The sequence below is a fragment of the Canis lupus genome, chromosome 10, assembly GCF_011100685.1.
Source record: "Canis lupus familiaris isolate Mischka breed German Shepherd chromosome 10, alternate assembly UU_Cfam_GSD_1.0, whole genome shotgun sequence".
Lineage (NCBI taxonomy): Eukaryota > Metazoa > Chordata > Mammalia > Carnivora > Canidae > Canis > Canis lupus.
In genome coordinates this window covers 6,528,416-6,549,265 of record NC_049231.1, presented here as the reverse complement: position 1 = coordinate 6,549,265, position 20,850 = coordinate 6,528,416, and positions in this window count along the sequence as shown.

Here is a 20,850-nt window from a genome sequence, read left to right as displayed (position 1 = left end):
TTCATTGGAACAGACCTTCCAAACAGATTGATTTTGTCCTCTAGGAGCAAAAACATATAAGCCCACATCTCTAATGTACAGAGTGTATTCATTAATTATAAATATGCATATCTATTGCATTTATATACATTTCAAAATATACTCAAAAGAGAAAAATAAATATGACATAAAAATATATTTAGGTAATTATATATTCCATTTCCTTTATACTGGCACAAAAATATTTTTTACCTCCCTATATATTATAATATTTTATAATACCAATATGATTTGACTCTCACCTCCATGTTTATAAACTACAAATATTTTTAAAACACTTCAAAACATACACACAAAAACAGAATTTTTAAATGAGTGAAAGATGAATAAAATATTTTAAACTATTTTGTGTCTTTTTTTTTTAAGATGTTATTTATTTACTTGACAGAAAGAGAGGGAGAGAGAGAGTGAACACAAGCAGCAGGATCAGCAGGGAGAGGGAGAAGCCTCCCACCCATGCGGGGCTCCATCCCAGGACACTGAGACTGTAACCTGAGCTGAAGGCAGATGCTTAACCAGCTGAGCCACCCAGGCATCCCTGTATCTTCTTTTTAATGCTACAAAAACATTTTTTTATTCTTGCATGTCTCAGCTTACTGCAATTCAGAGATTTGCATTTATTTGGATACTTGGTTTTAATGGCTATAGAAGCTAGAAGAGTAACTCCATAAAAACATGTCATAATATTTACATCCATCCATATTTGAAATAATGTGTAACAACTTTGCATTTTATTATGTGAGGCTATATTGTCAGCTTTTAATCTCATATTGTGAAGAAAAGTTCACACCAATAAAAAAATGTCAGCACTGCCATTTTCTTGTAGATCACTTTTGCTTGCATTATTATCATTTCTTACATTCTTTGAAAGAATCTCTAAGCCACCGGTCCATTGGGAAAGATTATTCTACATAAGCAAGGTAAAATAACACCTAATTCCCCGGCACTGTCATATGTCCCAAAGCACTGAAAGTGTAGACAGGAAGACCGCCACTGCTAGCCCCTTCCCATGACTTCCACACTGCTCTAAAAGTACCCCATCTACCTCCATAATCTGTGGCCATATGACATGAGAACTGAACCAAGTGAACATCATTCTATATAATTAATATTCCAAATGCTTAAATCCCTTCCTATAACTGTCTTTTTTGAGAGAGAGAAAGAGAGAGAGCAAGAGAGCACTAGCCAGGGCAGGGGCATTGGGAATAAGGGCAGAGGGAGAAAGGGAGAGAGAATCCCAAGCAGACTCCATGTCCAGCATGGAGCCTGACCTAGGGCTGGATATCATGACCTTGAGATCATGACCTGAGCCAAAATCAAGAATCAGGTGCTTAACTGACTAAGCCACCCAGGAACCCTAAATGCCTTCCTATGATTTTAGAAAAAATAAAGAATAAACAATTTCTTTTCATATCCCAATGAATCATTTTGTCCACAATTAAGGCTGACACCCCTCTCCCCCATCTGTCCTCTGCTTTGGTGATCACTGCTAGAAAAGGGGTCCAATTAAATACAGGAACTCCACAACATGGTCTCGCGGACCCAAAACAGAACCAGGTCAACTGGAGGTTTAAAAAAATAAAAGTCACTATTTGTTTTCTATTGCTGCATAACAATAGTACAGCAAACTTAGTGGCTTGGAACAACACACAAGTATTATCTAATTCTTCCTGGGATAGGAATATGGGCATGGTTTAGCTTAAAGTCCTCTGTTTAGGGTTTGACAAGGTTGCAAATGAGGTTCTGGCCAGGGCTGTGTTCTCATCTCATCTGGAGTTTAGGCTGTGGAAGGATCCACCTCCCCACCCACATGGTTATTGACAGGTCTCTGTGATTGTAGGACTGAGAGCTTTAGCGTTTGCTGACTGCTGGCCAGAGGCTGCTGTCAGCTCTGAGAACCTGCCCATGGTGTCTTGCCACACGAGATCCCTCAACATGGCTATTTCTTCCTCACAGCCATAGAGGGAAAGAATCTAGCAAGACCAGAGCTACAAATTTATGTAACTAATCACAGGATCATTAACTCATAATAACATACCCCTATTACCTTTGCCCCATCACTTAAAAGCAAGTCACACAAGTATGTCCAAACTCAAGAGGAGGGGAACCATACAAGTACGTGAATACTAGGAAGTGGGGATCGTGAGACTACCTTCAGGCTCTGTCTTGCTACGTCAGTATTTGCTATCAAAGAGGAAAAGATGCAAAAACAAATATCAAAAATTACTAGTTTTTTCTTATGAGCTAAAACGTAGAATCTACATCTTTGTTAAAGAATTACCAGCGGAAGCATTTGTCAATTATGTACACTTTAGAAGGCTAGTGTTTCACAGTTTTCTCAGAGCAGGTATTCTATTGGCATCCAAGCACAACCTCCTACTTTCTCTGTGCTGTATTTCCCAGAACCCTTCACAGGATTCTGGGTTAAATCTCATCAATGGGAGGTACTCAGTGAAGGTTTGGAAGGCAGAAGGAAGACAGACCCATCCTTGCTCCTAAGCTATGTGGGCAAATATCCTATAGCCGAGAGATTTAGCCGCAGCCTCAAACATTTCATTCATGTTCCCAGAGAGGGGATCATCCTGAGTTCATTCCCGCAATTCCTGCAACTTCCTGAGTCACTGAAAGTTAGTGGTCCGTGTGAGCGTTGATGTCTGCTTTCCCTTACTTTCTCTTCTGCTCTTTTTGCAAATATCTACTTACCTGAATTCAATACTTCCTACTGGAATCTGCACGATAATTTCTGTTTTCCTGACTGGGCCCTAACTCTACCTAAAGTTCCTTTGAAGGATCACCATGTAGAATCTTCTCTAACCCAGTCATAAATATTGTCATCTGTTTAGTGTTTGCCTTTCTAGACCATACACGCACACATACATATGCATGCACACATGAAAAAATATCTGGTATTGCACAGTATTTTTTTTTCTAATGCACAATGTTATTGTGAGTGTTCTGGTCATCTGTTAGTATGTAACAAACATACAAAAACTTAGTGGCATAAAATAGCTAACATTTACTATGCTCGCAGCTCTGTAAGTCAGAAATTAGGGCAGGGCACAGCAGAAATAATTCCTCTCTGTTCCACATGTCTGAGGTCTAAGCTAGGGTGGCTTAAAAGGCTAGGGATGGCTGCGACAGTTTGACTGGGCCATATGTCTGGGACCTTGGTTCTTCTCTCCATGGCATCCGCTGAGATAATGAGGTCCAAGATGGCAGCTCCACGCACATATCTTGTCTCAGCTGGCCTGGTTGGAATGGTGGGAACAGTCAGGCTGGCAGGCATCTTCCTCTCTCGATGCACACCATTCTCAGGACAACTGCACTTCTTACACAGTGGAGGACTTCTCTCCAGAGCAAGACTTGCAATAACTCCTTCTAAGAGACCCAAGAGGAAGCCGTAAAGCTTCTTATAACCTAACCTCAGTAGTCCCAGAATCATTTCTGCCCCATTCCAATTATCAAGGAAGTCATTTAAACCAGCCCAAATTCAAGAGGAGGGCAAGGCAAGACTCAGTCTCCTATTGGAGTAATGGTAAGTAAATACAGAAGGAAGAAATTGACGATGCCACCATGAATACAAGTTACCACAGTGAATAGTATCCCATAACTAGGTTTTTATTTTTATTTTTTAATATTTTATTGATTCATTCATGAGAGACACAGAGAGAGGCAGAGACCAGGCAGAGGGAGAAGCAGGATCCCTGCAGGGAGCCCTATGCGGGACTTGATCCCAGGATCCCAGGATCACGCCCTGAGCCAAAGGCAGATGCTCAACTGCTGAGCCACCCAGGTGCCCCAGCGGAGATTTTTTTTTTAAAGATTTTATTTATTTATATGAGAGAAAGAGCACACGTGCACACAAGCTGGGGCAGGGGCATAGGGGGAGGAAGAAACAGATTTTCCACTGATCAGGGAGCCTGATGTGAGACTTGATCAGGGGACCTCAGGATCAGGACCTGAGCCAAAGACAGACACTCAACCACTGAGTCACCCAGGCATCCCTGTAACTAGGTTTTTAACTCAGCATTAAGTCTGGAGAGCTACTCAAGTTAGTTCATGTAGATCTACTTCATTCCTTCTAATTGTTGCCTAATATTTACTAAGACTATATTATAATTTATCTAGATACTTCCTCCTTTAGGGATATTTAGGTGCTTCCCATTGTTTCTATTTTAAATCATTCAAACATACTTATTTTTGTTTATGTTCCAGTATTTCTAAGGTTAATACTGAGAAGTGGAATTACAGTTTTAGCATCATAGGATATAACATATTAAATAGATACTATCGACTTGCTCTCTAAACTGGTTCATCCAGTTTATATTCTCCCATGAATGCCTGACAGTACTAGTTTCCCTAGCAGTCACTTGATACTATCACACTTTTTAATGTGTGCCGGTTTGGTGGAAAATGATGGATGTCTCACTCTTTTATTAATTCTTATTTCTCGGATATTATGAATGCGTACTACTGGGTTTGTTCTTCTGCGAGTTGCCCATTCAGATCTTTTACCGATTTTTGCATCATAATTTTTTTAATATTTCTATTTATCTATAGAAATCATTTGTCTTTTCTATTCTAATTTTCTTTATCTTACCTATTCAGGGAAGGTTTTATTGAAAGTCCTGGCTATAGGAGCAGAGCTCAAATGAAGAGGAAGGCTTAGAGCTGTGAGGTACAGGGTCGAGTCACTGTTCTACTTCATAATTGAGCTGAAAGTTGTATTCCAGACTGAACCAGAGTTCTAAAGACTCCCCAGGAAAAACCCCATTCTTGAAGTTACAAGTTATGCTCTTGACAGTGTTTCTTAACATGTGGTTCTCAACCAATGACCTCAGAATCACCCACATGCTTATTTAAAATATAGATTCCTGGGCAATGCCCTAGATCAGCTTCCTCAGAATTTCATTAGGGGGGTTCTAATAGTTGTCTGCATTTTTAGCTAGCTACTTACTACTACTCACCACTAAAGTTTGAAAATTACTACTCTAAGAACAGGCCAGAAAGTTATTCTAAAATTGGGGGAGAGTGAGAGGCAGGATAATATGCCACCTCTTGGTTTGCTGTGGAAAGAAACCACATTATTCTAGAATCTGAGAGCTAGCAGCATCTTGGAGGGTCACCAAATCCAGTGGTTTAAACCTTCTTGGTGTCAGCACCACCAGCAGAGATTACCTACATCACTTAAGTCAGAATCTCTGGAGGTTGGGTCAAACATCAGCATTTGTAAAGAGCTCTGTTCTGTGTCAAGTCCCCAGAGTCCAGAACCACTAGCCTAATCTAAACTCCTCACTTTATAGAAAAGGAAACTCAGGCCAGTGAGTTTACATCATTTGTCTAGGGTCTCCCAGATGCTAGTGGCCTTACCTTTCTGATCAGTGCTCTCTCCATTATTTGAGTTCCTCTAGAAGGGCAAGCGTTAGCTAGAAAGGGTTAATGCTGGAACTACTTTGCGAGTAGAGTGTTTTCATAATATTGGCAAATGTTCTTTTCTAAAAATTGATTCTGTACTTAGGTCTGTATTTCTATAAGAACTAAGACGAAAAGCTGCCAGACCTTTGACTACAGCAGTATTATTGCAGCAACCACAGCAAAATTAAACATAAAGGTCTTCTCATTATGTACTTTTTTTTCAAGTGGTTTTAAAAACCACGCATTATCCATCTATACATGAGTAACTTGAATATTTGTACTTTTTTAAAAAAAATAGCTTTACTTTTTTACAGCCTCAAACTAATGTGTTCTCAGACACAGGAAGTAATATAAAATGTAATCATTCCAATTTTCATTCATCCTTGCTGGGTTTTTTTTCATTTTTTACTCTCTCATTTCCCTGTGCTCTTATGTATGTTACAAGTTACCTTTAAAATCCAAGGAGTCAAGGTTCTAGTCCTTACTATGCTCTAGTCGTGGCATATAAGACAATTCATTTAATGTTCTCATCTTCTTTTTCTATTCTACAAGATGGATAAGATAATCCATGCGCTGTTTATTTCACAGGCTCATAAGAATTGTCAAAATACTTTACAAACATAAGCATTTAGAAATATGATCTATCACTATCACGATGTAGTTGTGATAACATGCCTTGGCAGACCCAAGTGTAAGACATGTCCCTTAGAAGCCACATCCAGGGACACCTGGGTGGCTCAGTGGTTGAGCATCTGCCTTCAGCCCAGGGAGTGAGCCCCGGCTCCTAGGATCAAGTCCCACATCAGGCTACTCACATGGAGCCTGCTTCTTCTTCTGCCTGTCTCTGCCTCTCATGAATGAATGAAGGAATGAATGAATGAATGAATAAAATCTTAAGGAGAAAAAAAAAAGAAGCCACATCCAAAGGAGCTTCCTGAAATTGTATGCTTCAGGAAATGTGTTTAGCTTCAACTATAAGGTAACTCAAAGCCATAATTATAGACAGGCTATGCAAAACTGGGAAAACAAAGTTCTCAAAGGAGTTAAAATGTCTTTTTGTTGCCGGTCCATGTCTAAATAACTCCTTTCTCAAGTTCTATACCTTGGTCCCAGATCTTATTGGCCCCAATTTTTCTTTCTCTAACTCTGCCTTATTGCCCCTTTTTCTGTTTTTTTCAATCCTATCCTTCCCTACACACACAAAAACACTGTCCAAAAAATGTTTCATCAATACCCAAGACACTTAATTTAAAATGTTTTCATTGGACAACAAAATGGCTTTTATCAATAGGGTATTATTCCCATATATGGCAAGAACTCCTGTGGCTAGGATAGGAAGGAAAAGTACATACTATAATATAATATAATATTATATTATATTATATATTTATTATCTAGTATAAATAATATATTTATATATATATCATATTATAAAGTGTCTGAACTTACAGTAAATGGGAAGAAACCATGTAAAGAAGACAATATCACTTATCCAGAGGTAATCATGTTTAATATTTTCAGATATTTTCTTCCAGTATTTCTTCTATACAAATTAACAAATATACTTGCATAGGTTTCAAAATTGAGACAAAGTTGTTCATGCAATCTTAAATCCTCATTGTTTTATGATGTTATCATGAATACTGTTTCGTGTCCTTAATTATTCTTCATAATAATTTTTAATGATTTTATCTTATTTCATTGTATAGAAGAACCATTATGTAATTATTTACTCTCTTATTGTTAGATGCATTAGCATAATAAGAATTCTCATTTATTGAACAATTCAATTGTGACTGTAATTATGGCAAGATTTTATCTAAATTTTTTAATGGGTTTTATTTTATAGCAATTTTAGGTTCACCACAGAACTGAGAGGAAGGTACAGAGAGTTCTCATATATCCCCTGCTGCTGTATATGAACAGCCTCCCCCACATCAAAAGCCAGCCCTGCAGTGGTACCTGTGTTACAGCTGATGAACACACATTGACACATCACAGTCATTCAAAGTCCACAGTTTATATTTCTGCTCAGTCTTGGTGAGGTAAATTTTATGGGTTTAGATAAACGTATAATGACATGTACCTACCATTGTAATTTCACATAAGGTAGTTTCACTCCCCTAAAAATCCTGTGTTCCACTTACTTAGCTCCTCCTCCTGCTAACACCTGGCAACCACTGATCTTTTTACTGTCTCCATAGTTTTACCTTGTCATATAGTTGGAAGCATATGGAACACAGCCTTTTTAGATTGGCTTCTTTCACGTAATAATATGCATTTATGTTTCCCCCACATCTTTTCATAACTTGATAGCTCTTTTTTTTTAGCACTGAATAGAATTCCATTTTGGATATAAACCACAATTTATACATTTATTTATTGAAGACGTCTTGGTTGCTTCCAAGTTTGGGCAATTATGAATAGCCACATGCCGGTTTTTGTATAGACAAATGTCTCCAACTCCTTTGAGTAAATGTCAAGAAGAACTGCTGGCTCATATGGTAAGAGTATGTTTAGTTTTGTTTGAAACCACCCACTGTCTCTTCCAAATCCACTATACCATTTTGCAATCCTGCTAGCAATCAGCAAGAGTGCCTGTTGCTCCACTTCCTCATCAGCATTTGGTGTTGTCAGTGTTCTAGAATTTAACCATTCTAATAGGAATGCACTGATATCTCATTGTTTTAATTTGCATTTTCCTAACATACAATGTGGAAAATCTTTACATAGGCTTATTTGTCATCTGTATATCTTCTTTGGTGAGTGTCTGCTTAAGCCTTCAATGTATTTTTAAATCAGGTTGATTGGTTTCTTACTATTGAGCTTTAAGAGTTCTTTATATATTTTTGAATACTAGTTCTGTATCAGCTATGTCTTTTGAAAATATTTTTTCTTAGTCTGTAGCTTGTCTTCTCATTCTCTTGACATTGTCTTTCACAGGGCTAAAGTTTTCCATCTTAATGAAGTAAAGCTTCACAATGATTTCTTTCACTGTGTCTTTGGTATTTTGTCTAAAAAGTACGGACACATCCAAGGTCCTTTAAGTTTTCTCCTGTGTTATTTTATGGGTGTTTTATAGTTTTGCATTTTACATTTAGGTCAATGATCCATTTTTGAGTTAATTTTTGTGAAGGGTGTAAGGTCTGGATCCAGATTCACTTTTTTTGTATGTAGATTTCTAGCATGATTTATTACCATTGGCTGAAAAGACTATCTTTGCTCCATTGTATTGCCTTTATTCCTTGGCAACAATTGGTTGACTATATTTATATGGGTCTCTTTCTGGAATTTCTGTTCTGTTCCATTTATCTATTTGTCTATTCTTTCACCAGTACTATACTGTCTTGATTACTAGCTTTAAGTAAGTCTTAAAGTAGGGTAGTGTCAATCCTCCAACTGTGTTTTTTGCCTTTGATTTTGTGTTGGCTATTTTGGGTCTTTTGACCCTCCATGGGAACCTTAGAATCAGTGTGGCTATATCCACCAAACAACTTACTGAGATTTTGATTGAGATTGCATTGAATCTGTGGATCAAGTTGAGAAGAACTGAGACCTTGACAATATTGCATTTTCCTGTCCGTGGACAGGAAATATCTCACCATTTATTTACTTCTTCTTTGATCTTGTACCTAAAGTTTTGTAACTTTCCTCACATAGATCTTAAACATGTTTTGTTAGATTTATACCTAGGTATTTTATTTTGGGGGGGTGCTAAGGTAAATGGTATTGTGGTTGGTTTGGATATTTTTAAAGACTTTATCCATTTATTTGAGAGGGAGAGAGAAAGAGTGAGCATGAATGTGGAAAGGGGCAGAAGGAGAGGGAGAGGGACAAGCAGACTCCCAGCAGAGTGGGAAGCCCTATGAGGGGCCCGATTCCAGGATCCAGAAATCATGACCTGAGCCAAAATCAGACATTTAACCAATTGAGTCACCCAGGTGTCCCTGATACTGTGTTTTTAACTTCAAATCCCACTTGTTCATTGTTGGTATGTAGGAAAGCAATTATTTTTATAATTAATTTTGTATCTTGCAACCTTGATATGAGTGCTTATTAGTTCCATGAGTGTTTTTGTCAATTATTTTGGATTTTCTACATAAAAGACCATCCCATCTTTGAACAAAAACAGTTTTATTTTTTCCTTGCTTTCCAATCTATCTCTTTTTCTTGTCTTATTGAATCAGCCTGGACCTCTATCTAGTATAATGATGAAAGGCAATGGTGGGAAGAACATCTTTGCCTTGTTGCTGACCTCAGTTGAAAAGCTAAGATTTCTGACCATTAAGTGTGATATTAGCTATGTTTTTTTTGTGGGTAATTCTTTATCACATTAAGGAGGTTTCCCTCTATTCCTATTTTACTGAGTGTTTTTTTTTTATCATAAGTGGGTATTAGATTTTATCAAATGCATTTTCTGTATCTACTGATATGACCATGTAATATTTTTCTTCTTTGACCTGTTGATGTGATGAATTATATTAGTTGATTTTCAAATGCTGAACCAGCCTTGCATACCTGAGAGCTGGCCTTGTTAAGAAGAGCAGAATGATCTGGCACATTCCAAAATGGTTTCTCTCTCCCCTCCCCCTGCACCCCACCAGAAGCATGAGGGGATTTTTCTTGGATATTCACTGTGAGAACAAAGTTGAACGCTTGGAAGCAAAACTCACAAAAGGTGTAAGATGCTCAATGACTGAGCCCCCCCAGAGTTTCTTAACTCTCCGAATTTTCTACAGAGACTCCAGAATTCATCAATTACAGTGCTGATTTTCCCATTCTGGTGCTGGCTTCCTCAGAGTTTTCTGCTTGTGGGTTTCTGCTCTGAAAGGTTGTGATTCTCTCTATTCACTTGTCTCTCCAAGCTTGGAAGCAGAGGTTTGCCCTGTGACCTTAACTTTTGTTATGAATCTAAAAAAAATTATTGATTTTTAGATTTTCAATTTTTACTTGCTGGTACGATGGAGTGCCAACTCCCAAGCTTCCTACATACTAGATTGGAAACCAAAAGTCCTGAACATTTATATAATTTTTAAATTCCAACTAGGTTGAATCATATAAAATATCCAGTATTTGATGGGTTTTGACCTACAAAAGTGGCAATTTCATATGATTCAACCTCATAAATATTACTAATAGTATATGAATACTAAGTTTCAGAGATTAATTACCTGCCCATATTATACAGCATATGGAAAGGCTAAGATTGAACCCACATCCACTTGATTCCAAGGTCCTAATCTTAACCACCACCATTTTATATGATTATATTTGGGTTGTTATACTTATATTTTTAAAACAAATCCTCTCCTTTCTGTATAAATTAACACATCTCCTTCGAATTGAAAATAATGTTGTTTTTACTTCTTTATGTTATATAATACCCTGATGATCAAAAAGAATCATTATTTTCCTATTTGCTTGTGTAACCTCTTTCTTTTTAAACAATTAATTAAGCAAATTGAGCTACTTCAAAGACTAACCATGGAAACATCGCAGAGCACTTCACTTTCCTTAGGTTGAAGATATTCTCTCTTATTCATTTATTTTCTGACTCAACATTTCTGATTGCCTTCTTTGAGTCAGTTATTTTTACTAAATAATGTTATAGGACTAGGTATATTTCCACACAGTCTTCCTACATGTAGACAAGGCCAGAGGAAGGAAACTCACTCAGTAAACACGTACTCTGTGTCATTCATAATGGGAAAAACACTTCACACATTGATTTATTACACTCCCACTGTAATCCTAAGGATTAAAAATTATTATCTCCATTTTGTTAAGGAGAAAATGGAAAATTAATGAACTTGTTTGTGAGTACAGAGAACAAGATGTAGCTAGAGTTTTAATCCAAGTCAGATGCCTGAGTAGATATTGATTTTGTACAAAAAGGTTGGACAGTAATATCCATCTCTAGAGGTAAATAGAAACCAAAACATGTATGTTGAGTTTCAGGTATCTTCTAAATACATCTTAAATGTCCTGAGTTTTTGCTCAGGTGCTTCCTTCTGCACAGTAAAATGCCTTCTACATGAACTCATGCTTTTGTCCGTGGGTTTCCCTAATTCTGTTGCTAGACTGTAACTTTAGGCAAGCCACTTAATTCACTAAGCTTTAACTTTCTCATCTACAAAATTAGATCCATTTAAGTTTTAAAACTCTACAAGTCTATGTATAAGATTCAAGAAAACCACTATCCATCAGACAAAAAGAAAAAGGTGTAACTACATTAGCAGTTTTATAAATTACAGAAACTCCTTATGTAAAAAAAACCCATATATTATTATATTATATAATATTATATATATTATATTATATTCACTGAATATAATTGTTTGCATGGTCATCTGCAAATATATAAAGTCAAAGTGAAATAAAATGAAATTTGGGGTGCCTGAGTGGCTCAGTCAGTTAAGCATCTGCCTTTGGCTTAGGTCATGATCCCAAAGTCCTGGGATCAAATCTCACATCAGTACCCCCGCTCAGCAGGGAGGCTGCTTCTCCCTCTCTCTCTCTGCTGCTCTCCCTGCTTGTGCTCTCTCACTCTCTCTTTTTCAATCTCTCTCTCAAATAAATAAAATCTTTTTAAAAAGAAATAAAATGAAATTTATAACTTACAAATAAAAAATATATTGTATATCTATAAGGAAAAACCTATATCAGGTTTTGTTTTGTTTTGGTTTGGTTTTTCTTGCTTTTTTGGGAGAGTTGTTTTTGTTTTATTTGGGTAAGTGTTTCATTTGTGTTTGAGGGGGGCCTTTGTTTCTGGTTTTATTTGAAGAAATGTTTCATATCCAAGAAAGAGCACTGACCTTGGAGGCAGATAGACCTAAGCTCTGAAATGAAATTCAGTCTATTTCTTACTCTCATATGATCCATGAGAATCCATTTTGTTCAATGTGCTTTTTAAAACAACAAAAAATAACCTAGAATAAGTGGATAAACTCCTATAAGCTAACAATTTACCAGGACTGAATCATAAGAGATATAAAATTTGTACAGACCAGCTACTAGTAAGGAGATTGAATCAGTAATAAAAAAAAATAAAAATTTCCAAAAAAAAAAGTACAGGACCAGATGGCTTCAGTGGTGAATTCTACCAAACATCCAAAGAAATAATTCTAATCCTTCTCAAACTCTTCCAAACATAGAAGAGGAGGTAACAATTCCAAAGTCACTTTATAAGGCCAACATTGCCCTGATATCAAAGTCAGACCAAGACCCTACAAGAAAAAAAAATTTAGAGGCACCTGGATGGCTCAGTTGGTTGAGCATCCAACTCTTGATTTCAGCTCAAGTCATGATCTTAGATGAGATCCAGCCCAGCATCAAGAGTGGAGTCAGCTCGAGATTCTCTCCCTTTCCTTCCCCTCTGCACCTCCTCCCACTTGTGTGTGCCCTCTCTCTCAAATAAATAGATAGATAGATAGATAGATAGATAGATAGATAGATAGATAGATAGATAAATAAATAAATAAAATCTTTAAAAAAGAAAAAATTATAGGACAATGTTCCTGATGAGCACGGATATAAAAATCCTCAACAAAACGTTAGCAAATTGAATTCAACTGTACAATAAAAGGATCATACACCATGATCAAGTGAGGTTGACTCCACGGATGCAAGAATGGTTCAATATCTGTAAATCAGTGTAAGAGATCACATTAACAAAATGAAGGATAGAAATCACGTAATCACCTCAGTAGATGCAGAAAAAGAATTTGACAGGGCAGCCCAGGTGGCTCAGTGGTTTAGTGCAGCCCTCAGCCCAGGACCTGAACCTGGAGACCCAGGATTGAGTCCCACATCAGGCTCCCTGCATGGAGCCTGCCTCTCCCTCTGCCTGTGTCTCTGCCTCTCTCTCTCACTCTGTCTCTCATGAATAAATAAATAAAATATTTTTTTAAAAAAGAAAAAGAATTTGACAAAATTCAACATGCTTTCATAATCAAGCTCAAAAATTAGGTATATAAAGAATACCTTGATACCTCAACATAATAAAGACCATATATGGCAAGCCCAAAACTAATATCATTCTCAATGGTGAAAAGCTGAAAACTTTTCCTCTAATAACAGGAACAAGACAAGGATGCCCACTTTCACCACTTTCATTCAACAGAGTAAAAATCCAAGCCATAGCAATTAGGCAAGAAAAAGAAATAAAAAGTATCTAATCAGAAAGTAAGAAGTAAAACTGTTTTTTTGCAGATGACATGATAGTACACACAGGAAACCTCAAAGGTCCACCCAAACACTGTTAGAACTAATGAATTCACGAAGTTGGATGACACAAGATCAATATACAAAAATCAACTGTCTCAGTTGTGTTTCCATAAACTAACAATGAACTACTGGAAAGAGAAATTAAGAAAACAATCCCATTTACAATTACATCAAAAAGAATAAAATACCTAGGAATAAATTTAACCAAGTTAGGTGAAAGGTCTACACTATAAGCTACAAAACACTAGTGAAAGAACTTGAGAAGGCACAAATAAATGGGAAGATATCCTGTATACACAGATAAGAAGAGTTAATATTGTTAAAATATCCGTACTACCCAAAGTGATATACGGATTCAATGCAATCCCTATTAAACTATTAAACTTCCAGTGGCATTTTTCACAGAAGTAGAAAAAAATAATTTGAAAAGTTATATGGAACTACAAAAGAACCCAAATAACCACAACAATTCTGAGCTAAAAGAACAAAGCTGGAGGCATCATACTTCCTGGTTTCAAAACTATATTACAAACCTACAGCAATCAAAAAACATCATGGTGCTGGCATAAAAACACACATGGATCAATGGAACATAATAGAGAGCCCAGAAATAAGCAAGGCAATGGACAAAGAAAACCATTGTGCACTATTGGGAATTTCCGTAAACCATTATAGAAAACAGTGTGAAGGTTCCTCAAGAAATTAAAAGTAGAATTATCATATAATCTAGCCTTCCCACTTCGGGGCTTATATCCAGAGTAAATGAAACCATTATCTCAAAGAGATATCTGCACTCCCATGTTCATTGCAGCATCATGACAGCCAAGGCATAAAACTAAGGATTCATTGACAGATGAATGGATAAAGAAAATATATATATATATATATACACACACACACACACAATGTTACATATATGTTTCATATATATAAATGTATTATATATAATATACATTATATATAGTTATATGTTATATAATATATAGTTATATAGTTATATATGTATATATAACATATATAATGTTATATATATGTTATATAATGTTATATAATGTTATATATATATATATATATATATATATATATGACTATTATAGTCCACACAATGGACTATTATTCAGCCATAAAAAGAAGGAACCCTATTTGCAAAAACCTGGATAAACCTGTAGAGCATTATGCTAAGTAAAATAAACCAGATATAAAAAGAGAAATACTGCATGATATCACTTAGATGTGGAATCTGAAACAAACCAGAAAGTCAAACTCATAAAAACAGAGTAGTGGAGAGGGCACTGTCATTGGAGTTACACAGACCAGCATTCCTATCCTGGTTCTGTCACCTAATTACTGCTTAGCTTCATTGAACTTTCATATCCTCTTCTGTCAAACTGGGATAATATCTATTCTACAGGATGATGGTTGCCAAGGGCTGGGGGTGTGTTAGGGGGAGGTGGGAGAAATGGGGAAATGTTGATTGAAGGGTACAAACTTGGGGCACCTGGGTGGCTCAGGTCATGATCCTGGAGTGGGATCAAGCCCTGCATTGAGCTCCCTAATCAGTGGGGAGTCTGCTTCTCCCTCTCCCCCTGCCCCTCCACCCTGCTCATGTTCTCTCCATCACTCTCTGTCTCGCTAACAAGCAAAATCTTTTTTTTTAATGGTACAAACTTCATTTATAAAATGAACGAAGTCCAAGGATCTAATGTATAACATGGCAACCATAGTTGATAACACTGTATTGTTTAATTGAAATTTGCTGAGGGTAAAACTTAAGCATTCTCAACAAAACAAAACAAAACAAAAACAAAAAAAAAATTAGTATGTGAGGTGATGAATGTGTTACTGGGAATTCCTTCACAATGTGTACTTATTATTGCATTGTACATTTTAAATATCATTTTATTCACCAGTTACACCTCAATAAGGCTGGATATATATATATCCATATATATTTTGAAATATCTGGAGTTGTCCTTTTTTTTAAGATTTAGTTTTTAAGTAATCTCTTACTTAAAGGTGAGGCTGGAACTTAAAACCTCAAGATCAAGAGTCACATGCTCCACCAATTAAGCCAGCCAGACACCTCTGGAGTTGCCTTTTATGTTTTTAATATTTTATTTATTTATTCATGAGAGACACAGAGAGAGAGGGGCAGGGACACAGGCAGAGAGAGAAGCAGGCTCCATGCAGGGAGCCCAACGTGGGACTCGATCCCGGGACTCCAGGATCAGGCCCTGGGCCCACGGCAGGCGCTCAACCGCTGAGCCACCCGGGCATCCCTGGAGTTGTTTTTTAAGTAAACCACTTATTTTTTAATAGCTATGGAAAAGTAAAATTTGAGAGGTGTACCTTTACCCCCAAAAAAGATGATTATTGGCTTGTTTTATTATACCTTTTGTTAATCACAGCACTGAGTCTTAGAGGGAATCTATATGCTTTCGAGATTTCTGTTTCTCCCTAAGGTAACAAAAGGGTGTGGATACCCAGGAAAACTATCTTCCCGTCATGAAAGAAAGAAAGAAGGAAAGAAAGGAAAGAAAGGAAAGAAAGGAAAGAAAGGAAAGAAAGGAAAGAAAGGAAGGAAGGAAGGAAGGAAGGAAGGAAGGAAGGAAGGAAGGAAGGAAGAAAGAAAGAAAGAAAGAAAGAAAGAAAGAAAGAAAGAAAGAAAGAAAGAAAGAAAGAAAGAAAGAAAGAAAAATAAAAGCCTCCTGTTGCAAATAAACGTTCTCTCAGAAAAGCCTCCAGCTAACTCCACTATCAGCTGCTACCTAAATATCTATAGGAAGGAAGCCACTTTACCTTAAGAATCAATTGAAAAGAAGGTTGAAGAAGATGGAAAAAGGAGCCTGCTTTCATGTTAGAATATTGCCTCTTAAATAAAAGAATACATGTTACAAAAGGGATGTGGTGCTTGAGTATTTGATCTCTTAACCTTCTGACATTTCATATTGAAGAAATAAAATTGATGCCACGGGAGTGTGGCTCAGCTAAGAGTCGTAATGATGGGGAGCCAAATGGAAACTGTGCAGTATTTATTAGGAGGAAAGTAACAGGATAAAAGAGAAGCTGAATATGACAGTATTTTAAAAGCACAGTTCTTAAAAAAAAAAAAAAAGATTTAAAAGGCCTAACATCACGGTGGGATTGCATCAAATCCCCTGTACGGTCATTACATCAAGCTGCAATAAAAAGCTGACCTTCTTTCTTGTTGGATGAGGTTATGCATGTTCAGGCTGTTTAATCAACTGGACATATAACCAAGAAGTAGACACTTGCTATTATGAATAAGAAAGAAAGTTGTAAAGAAGGATCCTTGCAAAACCACCATGACAGAGGAGAATAGGGTTAGCCTATTTCCAAAAAGCCTCTGGTGGCTGCCGCAGCAGTTTAGCACCGCCTGCAGCCCAGGGCATGATCCTGGAGTCCCGGGATCGAGTCCCACGTCAGGCTCTCTGCACGGAGCCTGCTTCTCCCTCTGCCTGTGTCTCTGCCTCTCTCTCTCTCTCTCTCTCTCTCTCTCTCTCTCTCTCTGTGTGTCTCTATGAAGAAAAAATAAATAAAATCTTTAAAAAAAAAAAAAAAAAAAAAGGAAATGGACTTGGCCTATGGTCTGTAGTGGCTGCTCATCTACAGTGAGAAGCATTCAGGAAATTTGATGTTCCCGAATTGTTTGGTAGGTCATAACTGCCTATTTTTATGATGCAGTCCATTCTAGTGAACGTAGGGACTCCCATTGAAAATCTTAAGGAAAAAAAAAAAAAAAAAAAAAAAAAAAAAAAAAAGAAAATCTTAAGGATTTCTCACAAAAGGTAAGTAATAAAGAAAAAGCATACTGATTTGAGACATTGGCATTTGAACCATCTTAAGAATGGCTAACAGACTAGAACCAGCAAAGTGATAGGAATTACATGAGGAATAGGTGACACCTAAAGGAGCATCCAGGGATCAAAACTGCAGAGAAACGAAAAAGCATCTGAAAGGCATCAGAGGCCTTTCCAGGAACCCTTCACCTGAATCGCCTGCCTCCTGAGGAGCAGCGTGGCCTAGTGGAAAGGACGCTGTCATTGGAGTTATGCGGGCCTGGGTTCCCATTCTGGTTCTGCCATTTAATTACTGCTTAACTTCACTGAACTTTCATTTCCTCTTCTGTCAAACTGGGATAATACATCTATTCTACAGGATGGTTCTATTAACTGACGCAGCAACCATGGGTAAAGTACTTACCATGTAGTCCATGCCCAGGAAAGGTTAGTGGTATTATTAGAAGCAATGAATCATAGACTCATGAGATGTTTATGCTGGAGGCATCCTTGATGATCATTTAATGGAACAACATCCTTTTCTAGAGCAAGCTGAGGTCTGGGGAGAGGTTTAAAGACTTGGCCCTACCACTCCTGAGTTTCAGTGGTGTTCAAACCACTCCTCAGAGCCCTTGCAGATCCACAAAGTCTGCGTGGTGGTTGTAGCAGAGTCCACGAGGGGCCTTCCCACGCCCACACAGCGTGCATGCACACACGCGTACGTGCACACATGCCCACACCCCCCTCTAAGGCTGCCTCAGTGTCATGACCACTCAGGAACACATCTGCCTCCACTGGTATTATGATGGGGACACCAGAGCCAAAAACTTATCTGCCAGGAGAGAGAACACCAACATTCTGTGAGGGCCTCAGAGACAGAGGAGGCTGAAGTAGTACCCTCACTGACCCTGGGCACCAGATCCGCTCCATGAAACAGGCCTGGGAGGGAGAGTGCAGGAAACATGCTTCTTGGATTGAACCAGCAAGTGTAGCCCAAGCCATGTTCTAAATAAAGCCAACGGCCTAAATGAAAACGTCATCTTTACTCTGTTAGTCAAGGTTCTCCAGAGAAACAGAACCAGTAGGATGCACAGAGAGAGATTTATTTTAAGGAATTGGTTCATGTGACTGGGGGTGCTACCCTGCAGGGCAGACCAGCAGGCTGGAAATTCCAGAAAGAGTCGATGTTGCATGATGAGTCCAAAGGCAGTCTGGAGGCAAAATTCCTCCCTCCTCTGAAGACCTCTGTCTCAAAGCCTCTTAAGGCCTTCGACTAATTAGATGAGGCCCACCCATGTTACGGGAAATATTGTGCTTTACTGAAGGTCAACTTACTTATTTTTTCTTTAAAGATTATTTATTTATTTATTCATTCATTCATTAATTCATTCATTCATGAGAGACACACAGAAAGAGGCAGAGACCCAGACAGAGGGAGAAGCAGGCTCCCCATAGGGAGCCCAACACAGGACTCAATCCCGGGATCCCGGCACCACCACCTGAGCCAAAAGCAGATGCTCAACCACTGAGCCACCCAGTGCCCCCAAGGTCAACCGATTTAATGTCAATCATATCTAAAAAAAAACACTTCCCTTCACAGCAACATTTTATGTTCAACCAAACACTGGGTCCCAATAGCCTGGCCAACTTGACAGGTAAAATTAACCATCAATTTACCATGTGAAGAGAGATGACATCTCGGGGGGTTTTTGTAGGCTTTTGTGTTTTTAAATATTATTTCCCTGTGCATGCTAGGGTTTTTTTTGTTTGTTTTTGGTCCTAACTCATACCTGTTAATGCAGCATTTGAATTTCTTCACCAGTTAGTTGTTGTCACATAAATAGACCATCCCCCAAAACGGTGGCTGAAAGCATCAACCATTTATATAATTCACAGTTCTGTGGATCAGTCTTTAGATTGGGCTTAACTGGGCAGTTCCAGTCTTGGGCGGATTTACTCGCATGTGTGTGGTCAGGTGCTGGGTCAGCCGAGTGCCTGTTGACCTAGGATGACCTCAACTGGGGTGGCCCATCTCTGCTCCACATGACCGCTTATCCTCAGACTAACTCGGGCAGTTTACACACAGGAGCCAATGGTCTCGAAAGACAACAAAAACCCTGCAAGGGCCTCTTGAGGCCTCAGCTTGCAAAGGCTGTAGAGTAGAGTTACCACAAAGAGACATTACAGAGGGCACAGCTATAGGAATAATTGTAGTCATTTTTGATTTTGAGCAATCTTCCAGAGTTCCCCTCAAGTGCAGACCATCGAGTAGCCTGCCAATGCCTGACACAAAATACAGGGTCAGTGAATACATTCTCCTTTCCCAGTCCTTTCAGTCATCATTTTGAAGCAATTCAAGTTTTTACAAATACAGGCAGGCTATCATTTCTTTTTTTCCCCAAGTTTCAGATATTTATTAATCAGTGTGATAGGCACCTTCCTCCTGTGCTGTTCTCAGCACTGGCAATCCTAGGAAGGTAGGAGTAGAAAGGAAGTTGAGAGACACTTGGTTTATATTTCCCAATCCAAAGTATGATGATCACTGGATATATTTTATAAAGGTGAATATTTCCCTCTTGAAGAATACAGGTTCTTATACATACTCATTCCTAGGCAGCTGAATGCCTTGTAAAACAACGACAACAAAAAAAATTACTGCTATTCCTCTAAATCATTATTTCTCTTTTTTTCATCTTTATCCTTCCCTGCGGAGGCTTTTTAGATATTTTTTTCCTATTCATCACCCTCATGAACGTGTACTACTACAGATATACTGTACATCTATGCTTTATACATAAAAATAATAAGGTATTTTTTTGCCTCAAATTCACCATCTAAGTTTCATCCTATTGGGGATGAGATCACCCTCATTGGAAATACTACCTAAAGTTCTCACAGAAGTTTCTTCTCCAATCCTCAGGCACCTCTGCCATCCCCACCACACCCCCAGAATCAAGCCAGGATGGGCCTCTATCAGCTTTAATCATAAGACAGGGGCTGCTGACACCAGTGCATTTGTCTTCACATGACAAACAATAAAAACAGGAAGATAGGACAAAAAAGTCAAGTGGAATTTCATAAATAAGGTCTTAACTGACAGGAACAAGTCAAAGGGGGGGGGGGAATCACCAGTCATGAGTGACTGTCCATGAATCAGTGTCCAGAATTATCAAGGCCCTAAACAAAACCCATACTTACCTTTAAGGAAATTGAAGGTGTGAAGAGCAAAGGAAATAGCTTTCAAGCCAACACTGTTCCACATTTTCTGATCCTTTTTTTTTTTTTTTTTTGGTGTGTGTGAGCATGTGTGCGCATGCTTGCAGATTTGCATTATAAAGCAATGAAGCAAAATTTAGATATTAGTATTTCC